The 6,678-nt window shown below is 44.7% G+C and overlaps 1 protein-coding gene across 6 annotated transcripts in view; it reads right to left on the bottom strand.

The window, feature by feature from the left end:
- GEMIN8 (gem nuclear organelle associated protein 8) overlaps positions 1-5,104 on the bottom strand; it is a 33,476-nt gene extending 28,372 nt beyond the window's left edge. For 5 of the 6 annotated variants that reach the window (XR_003430601.1, XR_003430598.1, XR_003430600.1 and 2 more), the window contains exon 1: positions 4,998-5,104. The gene's annotated coding sequence lies outside the window, so the exon portion shown is untranslated. The remainder of the gene's footprint in view (positions 1-4,997) is intronic. The other variant, XM_027095805.1, reaches the window with a different exon arrangement.
- Between the last annotated feature and the right edge of the window lie 1,574 nt (positions 5,105-6,678).

Genomic DNA, 6,678 nt, shown 5'->3' with positions numbered 1-6,678 from the left:
AAAAAAAAAAAAAAAAAAAAAAAAAAAAAAAAAAAAAAGAAAAAGTATAAAAAACACATCCAAAGAAAGAGCAGCTTGCATAGAACTTTATTATGAGCTTGCTATTTCCAGTATTACTGTTGGTATTTTATACCAGCAAATTTTTTTCTCTAAAGGGCCAAATAGTAAATATTCTGGGCTTGTGTGTCACATATACTGTTACATAGCCGTACTTTTTTTTTTAAATTAAAAAAACAACCTATTAAAAATGTAAACATCATTCTTAGCCGTGGGCCATCACTTGGCCACCACTGCTTTATGTTAATCCATTACGAGGCTCCATAGACTCTGTCCTCAGTATGTTGAGCATCCTAATCGTTCCTCGCTTTGCACTTGCAAATCAGTGGAGGAACTTTGAGATTCTCACCCATCTCATAAGTTATTAGGCTCAGAATAAGACTAGTGGAAGCAAGAAAACTGTGATTATGACCAATAGCAATTTGGTGACCAGTTCCTAATACTGGGGACAAAAGAATCCTCTCTGTGACTAAATAAGCATATCGGACCATTTCTTAAAGAGCTCCAGAGACATTTAAGGACTTAATAAAGAAAAACAAAAAACAACCCACCCTAACTCCTGCAAAACAGGATCAATCAACAGGGCTTAGAAAGCGTATGTAGTGCCATGATTTCTGATGGAGATTCTACGAGCTGCCCCGGGCTAGGCAGGAACCCAACGAGGACGGGAAGCAGGAACTGGGAAGCAGGAGAGAGTTCCGAGTGTTTATTCCCTGGAAGAAGGAACCCATATCCTTCCCGGCTGACCGCATCAGTTAGCACCCAAGGGAAGGTGAGACCCTACTCTAAGAATGGGCCCTGTTAGCTTTTCAAAACTGGGTTCCACAAAGGAGCTTAAGGACCTAATAAAAATGCCTGGGCTTCTGAAAAGCCAACGTTAAAATAATTCTAGACACTACAGCAGTACTGTCACACACCACCACCAGCTCAAAAGAGAGAAAGCTTAAGGTAGCAGCAGACTGAGCTGCCCTTTCAATGGTTTTTAATTTTATCTTTCATTCCCCACCTCCCCAGAGTGTCTCCTACTTTTTTCTGGCACCTGGCTCTGTGTACTGCGCAGCAACTTTTCTCCTGATGGGATGGTGGAGCTGAAAGAAAAGAGAGGGTCAATGCCAGGGAAGGCCGGGATTCACGGCACTACCAACTGGGCAGCCCTCCCCAGGGAGGACAATGGCACGATAGTCACTGCCCAGCTGAGCCTGGGCGAGTACAGAGACCGAATTCATTGTCTGTCCTCAGCCACCAGAAGAGGAAGGAAAAAAACAGCGTTGAGGTCATTCACGAAACACTGCTGAGGCCCACGGGCAAAAGGCAGTGCCTCTGAGTCTCCAATGATATATTTTTCCGTATAGCCTTTCTTAAAAACTGCACTCATTCTTCAATGACTCTGCTTATCCTGGGAGACACATTTTTAAATGCATAAATATACATGAACAACAACAGACATGAGCTTTGTGGTTTTCAATGGACAAAATGTGACTATTTCCATTGAGTCATTAAACGTTTCCACCAATAAGGAATGTGGCTTTGTTGAAAGGTAGTGACATTGGCCTTTTTTTTTTTTTTTTTTTGGCTGAGTTGCACAGCTTGTGGGATCTTAGTTCCCCGACCAGGGATTGAACCTGTGCCCCGGACAGTGGAAGCACGGAGTCCTAACCATTGGACCACCAGGGAATTCCTCGTACAAATTCTTTTTACTGCCTATTTAGATTCTTATAAATATAGGATCTAGGATGCATCACAGCAACCAGATAAATAAAACACAAATTCCCTTCGAAATGATAATGTATCCTCTGTAACTGGATTTTCCTCTCTATCCTCCTTTTCCACTAGAATTCTGAAAATTAAATACACGAAAATTCATCGGCTTTGATTTTTGCATAGAAACACATTCAACGTTGGTCATTAAATAAGATACGCCAACTTTCCCATAAGGCTCTCCCTAATTTGGTTCTCTGAGCCAACCAGAGAATTGTGGGGATCTAATTAGGCCTTCAGTATACACAGTTTCAAGGTAGAAGGAACGGGGTCTGCTGGAGATGGCTCAAAATAAATGACGGTATGGTGAGAAATCTGCATTACATACATTGAGTCAGATGCAGTTCTACGGAATCTCGGTATATGCGGTAATAACCCTATCAGAGAAGATGTCTCCCAGTAAACGCACACACTGGTAGGAACTTCCTCAACTAAGACAAATGAGAAAATGAGTTTTTTTGGAGAGCACTGCTTCTTGCCATCACCCCCAGCTTCGATCTGAGGCTGGCAAGTTCAGCTGGCTTGCTGCCCTCAGAGGCTCCCTCCTGTGGCTTGGCGTGGTCCCGGCTTAGTGATTCAGACATCAGAGATGGCTCAAGTCTGAAAGGCCTTTTCCCACCCTCAGCAGTCCAAGCTCCATCTTTCCTCCAGACACAGGCCTCCTACAAGCGCACAAGCTACTGTGTTTAGAAGGCCTGCCTCTGTCCACCTATAACAGTTAAGACGGATGGGTGAGGGAGCCTCAAACCTGAGTTTCATTTGCCTTTCATTCTCTCGACCCCAAGCCCCAATTTACTCTTCTGGCTGTTGCAATAAGAAGCAATGTCACAATGAAGGCACAGCATGGGGAAGGAACTAGTTCCTTGGCTGAAACTTTCATGGCTGAAAGGACGTAGTTAACAATTCTTCTTTTTCATACAAACCATATTCCACCCATAGAACGGCACCGTTTAATTTGTCAGCAAGGGTGATGGATTTGGGAATGGATTTATTTGCAAGTTCACCAAATCCCCATGTGACTAACATAAGAATCAGAAGTGAAATATGAGGACAGCCCCAAAACAAGGTTACCCCTTGACTCTTGAACACAACAGGCAATGTGAAAGCTGAAAATTGGGGTAACCGACAAGGACAGAGTACAACGCAAAAGAGGAAACAGATAAGTTCCCCTCATTGCAAGTATATACTTCAAACAGCAAAACCTAATGTGACCAAGAAGGAATAAGGGTTGGACAGGTAGGTAATACAAGTTAAGAGCATAAACCACGACTGGTTTAAAGTGGTTAAAGTCACCACTGGATGTCAGGAAACTTATTTCAAATTTTCCTTCCATAAACACATACAGGGTAATTCCACGTTAATCTCTCTTTTCTGAATTTAAACGGCACTCACTATGCCCCTTTCATTTGGCCATTTAATCAATTACTTGTATGTAGGCCTGGATTCTGCCATCTGTTCCTTTTAAATTTCCTTTTTTCCTTCCAGCGTAAAAAAGTCATAGCTAATATTTCCTGCCTTTTGATGCTGTTGGGATCGCCATTTCCTGTTAACACTCTCCTGCAACCTCTACCCTCCCTAAAATCATTGAGTAGCTAGTAACTCAAATAACTCTGGCTATAAAGCTCCAAATCTTTTCGGAAAGTAGATATCTAAATACATTAATATGTTTTCAAAGATATTTTCAAATCATCTGATCTTTGATCAACAAGTTGTGCTCTTTTTTCACCTGTTCACTTTTTTACACTGTTCTATAGCTGGATTTCCTATTGTAGAGAAGTACAGACGTCCCTCGGTGTTCGTGGGGAATTGGTTGCAGGACCTCCCCCCGACAAGAGACCAAAATCCGCGGATGCTCAAGTCCATTACATAAAATGGCGTGGTATAGTCGGCCCTACGTATCCGCCAATGCGGAAGGAAGTTTCACGAGTTCCGCATCTATTTTGTGAATTCTCCAACCTCTACTCTATGCTTACTTGTTCAGTTTTCCTCCCTTTCTGCTCATTTCACCCTATCCTTAAATGTTGCACCCTAAAAACCAAAATAATCCTTCACCCTCTGTAAAACACTTTTAGAATGAAAATTCTCTCTGGAGCTTTAGTTTATATCCTTTCCCAGCACAACAACGAATACTCAGAGGAGATCTGTACACCTTACTGTGAACTTGCCTTCAGTTATGCCTATCCAAAGTTACTAGCTAACAGTCTTGGAAAATATATGGTTTCTGTTCACATTGCCATCCCAAAGGGGCTGTTACTCCTATAAACTATATTAGTAAAAACTGTACGTATAAAGGTTACCCCCATCCCATAACTCATAGGAACTCTGAGAGTAAGTAACTCCAGAAATGTTACTTGTGTTATTAATCTTCAGTCTAAACTTTCAAGTAATGTTATTCTGACTTGAAGTGCAAAACAGCTGAATACAGAATCTAGCCTGTGAAACAACTTTAAAAATTATTCCTGAAAAAAATAAACTTGTTCAGAACCATCTGGTCTGTACTAAGGGACTCTCAGGATTTCAGAGCTAAAAGGTACTTCGTTGGCCACTGGTGCAACTTCACTTAACTACTGAGGAAGAACAGAGGGAAAAGACATTCTCCACCTCCACAGGTAAGGCGCAGAGACCGCAGGTACCAAATGTTCTCCAGGTAACTGCCATCAAAACCTCTGACCTCCCACAGAGGACAACGTGCGAGGGAAAGGAGAGGAAAAGAAAACCCCAATTTTTGAATAGACGGGCTAACATCCTAGACTTCCCTCTATGGATGAGGCTGACCTGGGTGATCTGTTCTGATTCTGGGCTGGATGGGCAAAGTCCGAATTCACCTTCCAGACCTAGCTTGACACAGCGTTACCTGGCACATCAGAATCACAATGGAGAGCTTTCAGAAAAATACCGATGCCGGGGCCCCACTTCTAGAAATTCGAATTTAACTGGTCTGGGATGGAGGCCCGGGCATTTAAAAACCATCCAGTGATTCTGGCGCACGGCAGAGCCGAGGGGCTCTGGAACCAGTTCCCTCTCACAATCAGCGGGATGCTGATAATTACAACGATAACGTGACAGGCAAGGCCTCTGCTCTCCCGGCCTCAGAGAAAGTCAGGCTCACGGGCCGCCAGGCTCAGGGGCCTCCAGGGACCTCCTTCACTTCCCAAATGATACCCAGCCGCCCCCGGAGTCACCTCGAGAGCTCGTAGCTTGCAAATCCTGGGCGGTGGGCGAGCAGGGACCTACTTCCGGTGGGAAACAGGATACGCGGTGCGTGGGAGAGGGTGTTGCCGGGGCGACTAGACGTAAGCGTCCGGTGCTGGTCATGTGGCCATGACGCGCAGGAAGTCCCGCCCCCGTAGTTGACGTCCCGTCCTAGCCGCGTTCCGCACCACTCAGGGGGAGTGGCGCGAAATGGGGGCTCCGCCTCTCGGGGCGGAGCGTGGGGACGGCCGGTGCAGGGTGTAGTGACCGGATCGCGGCACTCGGGGGGCGGGGGGGGGGGGGGGGGGGGGGGGGGCGGGCACTCCTGTGCCTCGGAGTCGGGCGGTGGGTCGGGAAGACGACGGTCGTTTCTGCACGGCTTCCGCCTCCGCTACAGTTCCTTGGCATTTAACTCTTCGCTCTGAACTTTCTCACTTCCGTTCCCTTGTGTTTTGTTAGCCTTTTCTTTTTTTTTTTTGTGGTATGCGGGCCTCTCACTGTTGTGGCCTCTCCCGTTGCGGAGCACAGGCTCCGGACGCGCAGGCTCAGCGGCCATGGCTCACAGGCCCAGCCGCTCCGCGGCATGTGGGATCCTCCCGGACCGGGGCACGAACCCGTGTCCCCTGCATCGGCAGGCGGACTCTCAACCACTGCGCCACCAGGGAAGCCCAGCCTTTGCTTTTTTTAAAAACTAAAACGGAGGGTGGTCGTGGCCCAGGCTTTGAAAATAGTCACCCAGATCTGAGTTTGAGTGCGATTCTAGCGCTTAGTTTATTAACCTCCCTAAGCCTCGGGTTCTCGCCCCGAAGAGGTGAGAAATACCTGGTGCACAGGGCCTGGTGCGTGATAGCTGACAAAAATTGGTGCCTATTAATTAACATTTTTTAAATCATCACAATAATTATCAGCAATACCTGTTCTGTTAGCATCGCAGAGGATCAATAATAACCAAGCATAAATCACTCAAAGCCTAAGTGGCATAATCCTTTCCGGGGTAATTTGGCAAATTGCGCCAAGAGCCCTAAAAGGGGGCCTATTTCTGTACTAGAATGTTCACTTCTGAGAATTTATTCCAAGGAAAACCAGACGTAAACCGGATGCTCATTGCAGAATTATTTCAAAAAGTGGAAACAACTTAAATGCCTAATAAGAGTAAATGGCTAACTCAATTAGACTTTATCAATGGTGTGAACATTATTACCATGTTATTCCTGTACTCAAGAAGAATCAAATACTATAGAAGAATATTAACAAATTAGTACTGGATGCCTACTGTGTGTCAAGTATTATTCCATATTTGCATTGTCCATTGCAGCCACTTGCCATACGTGGCTGTTAAGAGCTTGAGATGTAGTCTGAACTGAGGTGGGCTGGAAGGGTAAATTACACAGTGGCTATTGCAGAATTCGTTTGAAAAAATGAATGTGAGATACCTCATTTTAAAATAGTAACAATATGTTAGGGAAGGACTGTTTAGGTTAAGTAAAATATAAGATTAAAATTAATTTTATCTTTTTACTTTATTAATGTGGCTACTAGAACATTCAGCATTCTATATGGGGCATGCAATATATAATTATATACGTCTATTGGACAGCGGTATTCCATTTACTGGATATATGGTGGTAAACAAGACAGTTTTTGACCTCCTAAAATGAGCACCACTGAGTA

The sequence above is a fragment of the Aethalodelphis obliquidens genome, unplaced genomic scaffold, assembly GCF_003676395.1.
Source record: "Aethalodelphis obliquidens isolate GAN/ISIS:26980383/991018 unplaced genomic scaffold, ASM367639v1 scaffold94, whole genome shotgun sequence".
Lineage (NCBI taxonomy): Eukaryota > Metazoa > Chordata > Mammalia > Artiodactyla > Delphinidae > Aethalodelphis > Aethalodelphis obliquidens.
The sequence above is the reverse complement of the archived record's forward strand: the minus strand, read 5'-3'. Positions and strand labels throughout refer to the sequence as shown.